The 13,045-nt window shown below is 40.3% G+C and overlaps 1 protein-coding gene across 3 annotated transcripts in view; it reads right to left on the reverse strand.

Annotated features, from left to right (window-relative positions):
- The window catches only part of LOC121390004 (agrin-like), a 312,421-nt gene that overhangs the window by 191,951 nt on the left and 107,425 nt on the right, over positions 1-13,045 (reverse strand). The window lies entirely within an intron of this gene.

Below are 13,045 nucleotides of genomic sequence, written 5' to 3' on the forward strand. Positions count from 1 at the left end.
TTGGTGTACGGGGACGCGATCTCACCGACAAGGAATCGGAAGTGGAGGAAGAGGAAACCTGCGCCAGGAGCGGCACGGGGGGGGATCTAAGCTGGCGGCTCAACCGCCAGTGGCGGTCCCTTCTGCGACGCCGCCCCCAGTCCAACCTGAGACGACGCGACCAGCCCCAAGGGAACCGTCGGCCACCGAACTGGACGAGCTCAACACTGCGGTGTGTGAGACGCCCAACGACCCTCCATCACCGACCGTCACGTGGCCCAGGAAGAACTGGCCGGTATCTCCGGTACAGCCAGTCGCCTCGCCATCGGCCCGATCGACCACCGTTGGAGAAAAAAGGAAGGCAACATCACCGACCGACCGGCCAGCCAAGGCCGAGAGACCAGCCCCGGTAGTCGCTCCCCCTGAAGAGTCCGAATGGACCGTCGCTGTGAACGGACTGAATAAACAACTTCACCAGTACATGCAGGGGGACACGACTGACCCGACGCAGCTACGAGGCAGCCACCTCAACACAGACTGGAGATCCCTGGAGGACGGCAGCAAATACGAACTCCACAACAAGATGTTTGGAACTCATGACACCGTAGTCGTGACGCACCAGAGGGACAAGACCTACCGCCAAGTCATACTTCCGGCCAAGTTGGACAACAAGAACATCCACAAGATGATCCGGGCGGTCTGCGGCCCCGACTACGGTGCTGTAGTGCGTACTTTGCTACGACGCCAACATCTCCTGCCTCTACTCCGGGAATCTTCAGGCTCGCCAAAGTAGACACCAACCTCCATTTTCTTTTTTTGGGCTTAGTTGGACTTTAAAAAAATTTCGGCCGCGGCTCAAAATTCTTATGTTTATTTTTTTATAAATAGTCCAACGCATTTTACTTTGGTGCCCGATCAATTGCTCAAATCACCTTAAAACCTTTTAGGCCGAGCAGTCAAAAACTTTTGGTTTTAAATTCTTAGTCCGGACATGTGTAGAAGTGTAGAATGTCGTTAGGATTTTAGGACTTAGGTCTTTGACCGACCACTAAATTTTTTATTCCAAATTCCGCCCACCTCAAACGTACCCCTCCCCCCTCCTGGCCCGGACTTAGTCACTGGCGAAAGTCAGAGATTAAGCCCGTGACAGGCGTGCGTGAAACCTTCGTGGTATATACGCACGTGTAAAACTTTTACTCACTCACTCACTATAATAATTTAGAAATTTAGAAATTTAATGCCAAAATAATAAATAATAATATACCAACTGCGTACTTAATTTTTTTTTTATTTGATGCAATTTTAGATGGGGAAAAGTAAAAGTAAAGTTTGTTTTATTTAACAACGCCACTAGAGCACATTAATTTTTTATCTTATCATCGGCTATTGGACGTCAAACATATGGTCATTCTGACACTGTGTTTTAGAGGGAACCCGCTGTTGCCACATAGGCTACTCTTTTTACGACAGGCAGCAAGGGATCTTTTATTTGCGCTTCCCACAGACAGGATAGCACAAACCATAGCCTTTGTTGAACCAGTTATGGATCACTGGTCAGTGCAAGTGGTTTACACCTACCCATTGAGCCTTGCAGAGCACTCACTCAGGGTTTGGAGTCGGTATCTGGATTAAAAATCCCATGCCTTGACTGGGATCCGAACCCAGTACCTACCAGCCTGTAGACCGATGGCCTGCCACGACGCCACCGAGGCCGGTCTTTAGATGGGGAAGTCTAAAAGTATATAATTTACCTACATAATAAAATAATTTAGTCCCCAGAGGTAAGGAGGAAGGGTAGGGGGGTAAGCCCGGCCCACAGAAAAGTTATGTTAAATTTAATATTAGTTAATTAAAAAAATATAAAAAGAAATTTATTAGAAAAGATTACCAATCCTATTTCGGGAATTGATGAGTTCCTCAGAACCCTTTCGTTTAACAACAGTTGATTACTAATTGTCATAGAAAAACCAAGCTGGCACTGAAAATGTAAGCGCCTTACAAATATCCTGGGGAAAGGACTGAATGGGTTACCTGAAATTAATTTTGCATAACCCATATACATGTATACAAAAATCTGATTTGAGACAATAGTTATTTTTGATGTTATTTACAGAAATATACTCAATAAGCTGGTTTTTCTGTTTGTGTTGTTTGCAAAAATAATTAGATATTGGCTTATCGAGTAACCTGTTTGTACCTAACAAAAGTTCATGTTCATGTGACAATAACTTATCTGAAAATATGAGAAATGTAGTTACTTGAGTGTAAGATGTAAACAGGCTTTGTAAATTCAGCCCTAAATCTGCATGGTTAACATTATTCTCAAAGAAACTCAAGAAAATGTAAGAAAACTCAAGAATATATAAGAAAACTCAAGAATATATAAGAAAACTCAAGAATATTTAAGAAAAACTCCAGAACATTTAAGAACATGTAAGAAAACTCCAGAATAATAGGAAAACACAGGAATATATGTAATGCCCGGTGCAGATGAGCGTTTTTTAACGCATGCGTCTGCGTTAAAAAACGCAGACTCAACGCACATGGATGCATCTCATGTGCGCCTACCTGTGATGCGTTCCTGCGATCCACTGACGATTTCTTTTATTAATTAATTTATTTATACTTTACTCTAGGAAAAATAACAAAGATTAAATGAAATTTATTAATACATTTTAAAACATACCGGTAATAAACTTTATTTAAAACATTATGTACAATATACTATTACGATATAAATCTTCTTATTTCACAATTGTTTGTTTTAATTATTATTATTAGGCATAGTACAATGAATGCAATAATTTATATTTTTTAATTTCATCTATTTAGAAATGTCATTAATTACACATGCCTAGTCTTTGTTTCAAAGATGAGCAGTTGGAAATTATTTGTGTTAAAACATTTACATTGTTAGTCATTTTTAATGGTCGGGTCTGTTATCACAGTTCTATTCATCTCTGAAACCAATAATTGTTAATTTCATTATATGCTGTTTCACACTGATATATGACATTGACTTGGTTTTTTTCATAAATTGCAATATATTTCCTAAGGTGGTATGCGCGAAATTCCGTGATTTTACTGGATCACTATTTTCACAATATGCTTTCGTAATATATGGCTATAAATACCCTAACTTCATAGAAAGTGAATTTGGAATAACATTTCGTTTGACATGTCCAGAATGGCAGCCACCGTAGATAACATGAAAGGCATGTTACTGAATAGACAGATGATTGATCAATATAAAAATGTGAACGCAACGCAGACGCAAGTAGGCACACACATGCGTTTTTAGATGGATGCGGCAGGAGACAGATGCGTTTGTGCGTCTAAAATCAAACATGTTTGATATTTGAAAAATCGACGCAGCGCTAAAAAACGCAACGCAGAGGGGGTCGCACACGATGCGTTTTTACTGCGTTCGTACGGATGCGTTTTTTAACGCACGACGCATGTGTTCAAAAACGCTCGTCTGCGCCGGGCATAAGAAAACTCAAGAATAATAGGAAAACTCAAGACTATAAGTAAGAAAACTCAAGAATATGTAAGAAAACTCAAGAATATATAAGAAAACTAAAAAATATGTAAAAAACCCAACCCAAAAGCCCTCAAGAATATATAAGAAAACTCAAGAATACATTGTATGTAAGAAAACTCGAGAATATGTAGGAAGAGTCAAGAATATGTAGGAAAACTCAAGTACATGTATATGTAGGAAACCTAAAAAATATGTAACAAAACTCAAGAATATATAAGAAAACTAAAACATATGTAAAAAAAAACCCCAAAAAACAACCTCAAGAATATGTAGGAAAACTCAAGAATATGTAAGAAAACTCAAGTATATGTAAGAAAACTCAAGAATATGTAGGAAAACTCAAGTATATGTAAGAAAACTCAAGAATATGTAAGAAAACTCAAGTATATGTAAGAAAACAAAAGTATATGTAAGAAAACTCAAGAATATGTAAGAAAACAAAAAAATATGTAAAAAAAAATCCAAAACGAACCCTCAAGAATATATAAGAAATCTCAAGAATATTTAGGAAAACTCAAAAATATGCAAGAAAACTCAAGAATATATAAGAAAACTAAAAAAATATACAAGAAAAACTCAAGAATATGCAAGAAAACTAAAAAATATGCAAGAAAAAGTCAAAGTTATCTGCAGATAATCATGGAAATTATAGATTAATTTCTGAAATCGTATTCATCTCTGAACAGGCTCATCAAAAGAAAATGATGGATCCCTACAGTAAATTGTGAATGTTTCGGGGGGGGGGGGAATTAAACAGTGACCTTGATGGAAGTGCTGTTTACAAACACTTGTGGACTTAGCGAAAATATAATCATAGGTCATAAATTACGGTACGAGACATAAAAACATTGATTAACTGTGCAGTTGCCATCTCCTTTGATCTTATTTTTATTATTGTATCCATAAACCAAGACACCACAACATTATTATGACATATGGTATGTGGATAGAAGATAATTAATACTCTGGAATAAATAAACCAGCCAGTGCACAAGAACTGCTGTATCAAAGGCTGTGGAATGTGCTGTCCTGTGTGGGATGGTGCATACAAAAAATCCAGGGTCGGGACATGGCCCAGTGGTAAAGCACTCACTTGATACACGGTTGGTCTAGGATCAATCCCCGTTGGTGGCCCATTGAGCTATTTCTCATCCCAGCCAGTGCCCTATGACTGATATATCAACGGCTGTGGTATGTGCTAGCCTGTCTGTGGGATGGTGCATATAAAAGATCTCTATCTCAATCTCTCTAACAATCTCTCTTTCAATCTCTCTCAATCTCTCTCCTCCATCTCAATCTCTCTCTCTCTCACTCTCTCTTTATCCATCCATCCATCTCTCTATCTCTCTACCTACCCACCTACATGTACCTACATGTATAGATATATATACATATATATATATATATATATATATATCCATCCATCTATATATATATATATATATATATATATATATATATATATATATATATATATATATATATATCTATATCCATCCATCCATCCATCTCTCTCTCTAACTATTTCAGTTCATATGACTTTTTAAAAACCAAAAATCTATAACATTAACGAAGTCTTTGCTTGTGGGTCATCCACTATTTTGCAAGACTACTTCAATTCATATGACATTTAAAAAAAAAAATGTCTACAACATTATAAAGTCTCTGCCTGTGGGTCACCTGCCATTCCACAAGATGCACAAAGTCCACCAGTGTATATAAGTATATCAAATTGAATTAATCCAACTTGCCTCACAGAAAACTATAATTAATTTGGCATTAGCAGTGACTGGGTGAGCCCATTTCACTGACAACTTGACATAGTGAAAGGAAGGTAACCCAATTATTTACATACAGCCGTGCCTCCAGCTCCAAAATATAATCGCGTGGAAGCCGAAAAATAATCGCCAGGGAAACGGGCCCTGTAGATTTGTCTCCTAAGAGACAGAGATGTTGCAGGGACAATGGGACGGCTTGGAGGTGATCAGACAGATAATTAGTGCATGATAAAGAGATGGCAATGACCACTGTCACTGGGAAGTTTCAACATGACAGCAGAATGGCTTAAAGAGATGGGATGACCTACCAGTATATATCTGTGGGTCACGTTTTATAGCTATTATATCATAGTGTTCAATGTGTATCTGTGGGTCACATTTTATAGAAGTTATATCATTGTGTTCAATGTGTATCTGTGGGTCACATTTTATAGCTGTACCATGGTGTTCAATGTATATCTGTGGGTCATGTTTTATAGCTGTACCATGGTGTTCAATGCATATAAGTGGGTCACGTTTTATAGCTGTTATATCATAGTGTTCAATGTGTATCTGTGAGTCAACTTTTATAGAAGTTATATCATTGTGTTCAATGTGTATCTGTGGGTCACATTTTATAGCTGTACCATGGTGTTCAATGTATATCTGTGGGTCACATTTTATAGCTGTACCATGGTGTTCAATGTGTATCTGAGGGTCACATTTTATAGAAGTTATATCATTGTGTTCAATGTGTATCTGTGGGTCACATTTTATAGCTGTACCATGGTGTTCAATGTATATCTGTGGGTCATGTTTTATAGCTGTACCATGGTGTTCAATGTGTATCTGTGGGTCACGTTTTATAGCTGTACCATGGTGTTCAATGTGTATCTGTGGGTCACGTTTTATAGCTGTACCATGGTGTTCAATGTGTATCTGTGGGTCACATTTTATAGAAGTTATATCATTGTGTTCAATGTGTATCTGTGGGTCACATTTTATAGCTGTACCATGGTGTTCAATGTATATCTGTGGGTCATGTTTTATAGCTGTACCATGGTGTTCAATGTGTATCTGTGGGTCACGTTTTATAGCTGTACCATGGTGTTCAATGTGTATCTGTGGGTCATGTTTTATAGCTGTACCATGGTGTTCAATGCATATCTGTGGGTCACGTTTTATAGCTGTTATATCATAGTGTTCAATGTGTATCTGTGAGTCACATTTTATAGCTGTACCATTGTGTTCAATGTATATCTGTGAGTCACGTTTTATAGAAGTTATATCATAGTGTTCAATGTGTATCTGTGGATCACGTCTTATAGCTGTATCATGGTGTTCAATGTATATCTGTGGATCACGTCTTATAGCTGTTATATCATGGTGTTCAATGTGTATCTGTGGATCACGTCTTATAGCTGTACCATGGTGTTCAATGTGTATCTGTGGATCACGTCTTATAGCTGTACCATGCTATTCAATGTGTATCTGTGGATCACGTCTTATAGCTGTTATATAATGGTGTTCAATGTGTATCTGTGGATCACGTCTTATAGCTGTTATATAATGGTGTTCAATATGTATCTGTGGATCACGTCTTATAGCTGTACCATGGTGTTCAATGTGTATCTGTAGATCACGTCTTATAGCTGTTATATTATGGTGTTCAATGTGTATCTGTGGATCACGTTTATAGCTGTACCATGGTGTTCAATGTATATCTGTGGATCACGTCTTATAGCTGTACCATGGTGTTCAATGTGTATCTGTGGATCACGTCTTATAGCTGTACCATGCTGTTCAATGTGTATCTGTGGATCACGTCTTATAGCTGTTATATAATGGTGTTCAATATGTATCTGTGGATCACGTCTTATAGCTGTACCATGGTGTTCAATGTGTATCTGTGGATCACGTCTTATAGCTGTATCATGGTGTTCAATGTGTATCTGTGGATCACGTCTTATAGCTGTTATATCATGGTGTTCAATGTGTATCTGTGGATCACGTCTTATAGCTGTACCATGGTGTTCAATGTGTATCTGTGGATCACGTCTTATAGCTGTACCATGGTGTTCAATGTGTATCTGTGGATCACGTTTATAGCTGTTATATCATGGTGTTCAATGTGTATCTGTGGATCACGTCTTATAGCTGTATCATGGTGTTCAATGTGTATCTGTGGATCACGTTTATAGCTGTACCATGGTGTTCAATGTGTATCTGTGGATCACGTCTTATAGCTGTATCATGGTGTTCAATGTGTATCTGTGGATCACGTCTTATAGCTGTATCATGGTGTTCAATGTGTATCTGTGGATCACGTTTATAGCTGTACCATGGTGTTCAGTGTGTATCTGTGGATCACGTCTTATAGCTGTACCATGGTGTTCAATGTGTATCTGTGGATCATGTCTTATAGCTGTACCATGGTGTTCAATGTGTATCTGTGGATCACGTCTTATAGCTGTACCATGGTGTTCAATGTGTATCTGTGGGGGAACCATTCTATCACTGACCACTAATCTTCTGTCCTGGTTATATGGGAACCAGTCTATCACTGACCACTAATCTTCTGTCCTGGTTATATGGGAACCATTCTATCACTGACCACTAATCTTCTGCCCTGGTTATATGGGAACCATTCTATCACTGACCACTAATCTTCTGTCCTGGTTATATGGGAACCATTCTATCACTGACCACTAATCTTCTGTCCTGGTTATATGGGAACCAGTCTATCACTGACCACTAATCTTCTGTCCTGGTTATATGGGAACCATTCTTCACTGACCACTAATCTTCTGTCCTGGTTATATGGGAACCATTCTATCACTGACCACTAATCTTCTTTCCTGGTTATATGGGAACCATTCTATCACTGACCACTAATCTTCTGTCCTGGTTATATGGGAACCAGTCTATCACTGACCACTAATCTTCTGTCCTGGTTATATGGGAACCATTCTATCACTGACCACTAATCTTCTGTCCTGGGCGCCGTTCTACGAAGTGATCTTAGCCCTAAGATCACTTTAAGTGCATATGTTAGCTGTGCAGTTACGGTGATCTTAGCCCTAAGATTACCTTAAGTGCATATGTTAGCTGTGCAGTTACGGTGATCTTAGCCCTAAGATTACCTGAAGTGCATATGTTAGCTGTGCAGTTACGGTGATCTTAGCCCTAAAATCACCTTAAGTGCATATGTTAGCTGTGCAGTTACGGTGATCTTAGCCCTAAAATCACCTTAAGTGCATATGTTAGCTGTGCAGTTACGGTGATCTGAGCCCTAAGATTACCTTAAGTGCATATGTTAGCTGTGCAGTTACGGTGATCTTAGCCCTAAGATTACCTAAGTGCATATGTTAGCTGTGCAGTTACGGTGATCTTAGGGCTAAGATCACTTCGTGGAACGGGACCCAGGACAGAAAGCTCAGATAGCTGGAGAATGTGTTCAGTACCCAAACAGTCGGCTTGGACGTTAATGAATGAAAACAAATTGGTTTTGTTTAGCTAGAACATATTAATTAATTAATTAATTAATCATCAGCTATTGGATGTCAAACATTTGGTAACTCCAGCACACAAGTGTTCAGATGAAACAATTTCACATTAGTAACATTGGATCTGTTATATATGTAATTTCCAACAAACGTCTTTGACATAAATGTACTAGTTGGGGGCATGGTTGGCGTGGAAGAAAAACCAATGTGTCTGACGAGGGGAGACCACCCAATCATTCAAACACCTCAGACAAGCACTCTAATAACTAGCTAAAAATTACTGACTGACTGACTGATGATAGACTGACAGAGTGACTGACCAGCTGACATACTGACTGACTACTGACTGACTACTGACTGACTGACTGACTACTCATTGACTGACTGATGATGGACTGATGGAGTAACTAACAGAATGACTGACTGATTGACTGACTGACTGAATGACTGACTACTGACTGACTGACTGACTGACTGACTAACTGACTAACAACTGACTGACTGATGACTGACTGACTGACAACTGACTGACTGACCGACTGACTGACTGACCGACTGACCGACTGACTACTGACTGACTACTGACTGACTACTGACTGACTACTGACTGACTGACTGACTACTGACTACTGACTGACTGACTGACTGACTGACTGTCTGACTACTGTCTGACTACTGACTGACTACTGACTGACTGACTACTGACTGACTAACTGACTGATTGACTGACTACTGACTGACTGACCAACTGACCGACCCAACTGATTGACTGACTGACTGACCAACTAACTGACTGACTGACTAGCAGACTGACTGATGGATGGACCAACCAACCCACTCACAAACCGACCAACTGAAGGAATAAATGGTTTGGACGCAAGCACAAAATGAGCAATTCTTTCTCTGTCACAGACAATCTTTGATCGCTACGAGAACAGACGGATACTTATTGGGCAATATAACTCACACAATTACAGCATTCGGAAGTCCCCACAGCACACTCCCAGGAGCAATAAGTTAGAGATCTTTATATAATTTGGCGAAAATCAAATTAACACATCTAGTGCGGCGGTTTGATCACCCAACAATGGCATGCTAGTGGGAAATGTGCTGTGCTAGGGTGTATGCATCACAGTGGTTAGAAAATCTATTATCTTGTCAAAATGACGGATCTGTTTAGAGGGCGGCGAATCAGAAAGCAGGAGGAAGTAAAGTTGTGCCGTCAAATTAATTCCTGTACTTTTTAACAGAGCATACATCCCAAGATCATTTTATGGTGATGGGTGTGGAGAGAGTGAGAGAGAGAGAGAGAGAGAGAGAGAGAGAGAGAGAGAGAGAGAGAGAGAGAGAGAGAGAGAGAGAGAGAGAGAGAGAGAGAGAGAGAGAGAGAGAGACAGACAGACAGACAGACAGATAGACAGACAGACAGACAGAGAGAGATAGGGAGAGGGAGAGAGAGAGAGGGAGAGAGAAAGGGAGAGGGAGGGCGAGTGAGAAAGAGAGAGAGAGAGAGACAGACAGACAGACAGACAGACAGACAGAGAGAGAGAGAGATAGGGAGAGGGAGAGAGAGAGAGGGAGAGAGAAAGGGAGAGGGAGGGCGAGTGAGAAAGAGAGAGAGAGAGAGAGAGAGAGAGAGAGAGAGAGAGAGAGAGAGAGAGAGAGAGAGAGAGAGAGAGAGAGAGAGAGAGAGAGAGAGACACAGAAAGAGAGAGAGAGGTTACTCCCACCAATATATATAAACTTATATAAACTCTTCCACAGACAGGACAGTACATACCATGACCTTTGTTGCACCATGCAGTCATTGATAATTGATTGGAATGAGTGAAAAAAAAAAAACCCATCACCATGGAAGATCAATCATATGCCACCCATTGCACCTCAGGCAAGTGCCCTACCACTGGGCCACATCTAATCCCAGTAATAAAGCAATTTGCTGTAATTGTTTTGTGACTTTCTGAAGGCTTACACATCAGCTAGGCTTCACGTTTTACTGCTATTTCCCCCGGCCACGGCCTGACCACACAAAATAGATTATCTCCTCTTGCCTTGATGGTGCTCCATTCTCCAGGGAGGGAACATAAAACACATTATTCAATGGCTTCCGTCAAGATTTACAGATGTCTTGCCACATGTGCTGACGCCGAAGGCCAACCGGGGCAGACAAGATCAAGAGATCATGGTCCTAAGAATTCGCAGCTTGTGTTGGGCCCCATAAAATTGAGACTTGAATAAATATTGCATTAGTTCAGTCTTAACCTCTGATCCTACTACTTTGAAATGCATGTATTGCAGATGGGTTCCTAGGAGTTCTTAATGGGGGAGGGGGGAACCTGTGACATGAATGTAATGTACTTTTTTCATATTTTAATTAAAAAAAGCTAAAAAAGTACCATGTTTTAGGAGATGATAAGCGTTTGGTAATTTTAACATTAGTTTTAAAGTGAGGTAACCTGATACATTTTTCTATTAGTAGCAAGGAATCTTTTATATGCACCATCCCACCGACAGGATAACACATACCACGGCCTTTGATATATCAGTCGTGGTGCACTGGCTGAAACGAGAAATACCGACTGCGCATCGAGCAAGCGTCTTACCACTGGACTAGGTCCCGCCCCCCCCCCCCTCCCCACAGACAGGATAACACAAACCACTGGCTGAAACGAGAAATACCGACTGCGCATCGAGCGAGCGTCTTACCACTGGACTAGGTCCCGCCCCCCCCTCCCCCACAGACAGGATAACACATACCACTGGCTGGAATGAGATGTAGCCCAATGAGCAAACCGGCAGGGATCGATCCTGTTCCTTGAAATGGAATGGAATGGGAGATTGAAGTTAATGGCTCCTCTAGCCTCTTTAGACAGGTGACTGCATAACAAAAGGTCAATCTGCATGGGCAGGTGGGTCTGTGTACCAGATAATCTAGCAATGATCCATGACATTTGCAAGTGTTTTCTCTCGGGGATAATAAATTAATACAGTGACACAAAACATGATTTTTAGGTGCCAATCCAATGAAATATGAAAGGCCATGCATGCATTTTTAATGACATCCTGGTACGTCGTTAATTATCCACCATTAACTGCCACAAGTAATCCGGTACACGGAGGGAACAATGAGAAAGAAATTAATAACAGGTTTGCGTGTACTTTAATCAGGAGTTTATTGCACGCAGATGTCATGCAAACAAATGGTAATTAGAAACTTAAATGGTTTAGGAAAGGAATGGAATTTTTGTTTTATGATATCTCAGCACATTTTGAAACTACGACTATTTGGGAGAATGATAGTTAGTGAGTGTGTGTGAGAGAGAGAGAGAGAGAGAGAGAGAGAGAGAGAGAGAGAGAGAGAGAGAGAGGAGGAGAGGAGGGAGGGAGGGAGGGAGGGAGGGAGGGAGGGAGGGAGGGAGGGAGGGAGGGAGGGAGAGAGAGAGAGAGAGAGAGAGAGAGAGAGAGAGAGAGAGAGAGAGAGAGAGAGAGAGAGAGACAGACAGACAGACAGACAGACAGACAGACAGACAGACAGACAGACAGACAGACAGACAGACAGACAGACAGAGATAGAGACAGAGAGAGAGAGAGAGAGAGAGAGAGAGAGACAGAGACAGAGACAGAGACAGAGACAGAGACAGAGACAGAGACAGAGACAGAGTGACAGAAGGAAAGAAGAGAGAAAGCGGCACATGTAGGATATATATATATATATATATATATATACCGGTCTATTACTCATCACAGGTTTTTTTATGGTGGATACTTTCAATACTTTCAAAATAAGGGCTACAACATAGTTTCAAAATGTCACTGTCAGATAATATATATGTACATGTATATAGGAAAATAAACCACAGAAAAATATTCCCACAGACTCATCACTCTTCTCTCACACCCACCCCACACCAAAACACCCCAACTCAATCCCACCCCACCCCACTCCACTCCACCCCACCCCATGAGATAACTTCATTCCTGGTAAAAAACCTGTAATTAAATATTTTCTGTTATAAGCTTTAAAGGGTCAGACCCTAGTTTTTACACACTAAGGCATATTTTTCACCTAGTCCCTAGATTCAACACGTAAAACTGGATACTAAGTTTGGTCAATTTACAAACCTGTAACAAATTTGGATACAAAAGAGTGAAGTGATTCTGTAACATTGAAATACCCTCTAAAAATAAGACTAAAACTCGACTCCATAATTGTTATTTCTCAGACGCACATGCGTTTTTAAAAATATGAAAGATGCATT

This window comes from Gigantopelta aegis, chromosome 15 (assembly GCF_016097555.1).
Source record: "Gigantopelta aegis isolate Gae_Host chromosome 15, Gae_host_genome, whole genome shotgun sequence".
NCBI lineage: Eukaryota > Metazoa > Mollusca > Gastropoda > Neomphalida > Peltospiridae > Gigantopelta > Gigantopelta aegis.